This window comes from Myotis brandtii, unplaced genomic scaffold (assembly GCF_000412655.1).
Source record: "Myotis brandtii unplaced genomic scaffold, ASM41265v1 scaffold369, whole genome shotgun sequence".
Taxonomy (NCBI): Eukaryota; Metazoa; Chordata; class Mammalia; order Chiroptera; family Vespertilionidae; genus Myotis; species Myotis brandtii.
The window spans coordinates 578,541-579,050 of NW_005364180.1; the positions used below are offsets into that span (position 1 = coordinate 578,541).

Here is a 510-nt window from a genome sequence, read left to right on the forward strand (position 1 = left end):
CTTGGGAAGAGCCACGTGTCAGGGTTAACTCTTCCCACTGTGACCCACAGGCATCGCGCCCTGGGCTCCAGGCTCAGGTCTGGCGGGGGGTCAGCGACCATTGAATTAGTCACTGGTTCTGCAGCAAGCGGCTGGCCTGGCCCTGAACTGAAGCCGCCTGGGAACCTGGGTTTTTTTCCGGAATTTCAGGGGTGAGGGGAGAGGGCGTGCACAGTGGAGCGCTTTGTTTCGTTTTATGTGCTTTTCTGGTGGATAAAACCCTGCTCGGCATTGGAAAGTAGCGTTTCACGCCCGGCCCACGCTGTCCCCACGCACTCAGCAAAGGCGGGCTGTGTCCTCAGACTCAGGGCAGGAGCTGCTGCCCACCCTGGTCCCAGGGGCCCAGAGCACAGCGCCTGGGTCAGGGGAAGACGAGGCCAGGCGGGTGGGCCTCCACGGAGAGCCTGTCTCATGAGATGGGATGCGGGAATGACGGCAGACGTGCGGGGCTCGCAGGCTGGAGGAGGTCGG

The 510-nt window shown here is 62.7% G+C and overlaps 1 protein-coding gene across 1 annotated transcript in view; it reads left to right on the forward strand.

Moving 5' to 3' along the window:
• The window catches only part of LOC102261893 (fatty acid desaturase 2), a 57,841-nt gene that overhangs the window by 41,090 nt on the left and 16,241 nt on the right, over positions 1 to 510 (forward strand). The gene's annotated exons all lie outside the window — the stretch shown is intronic.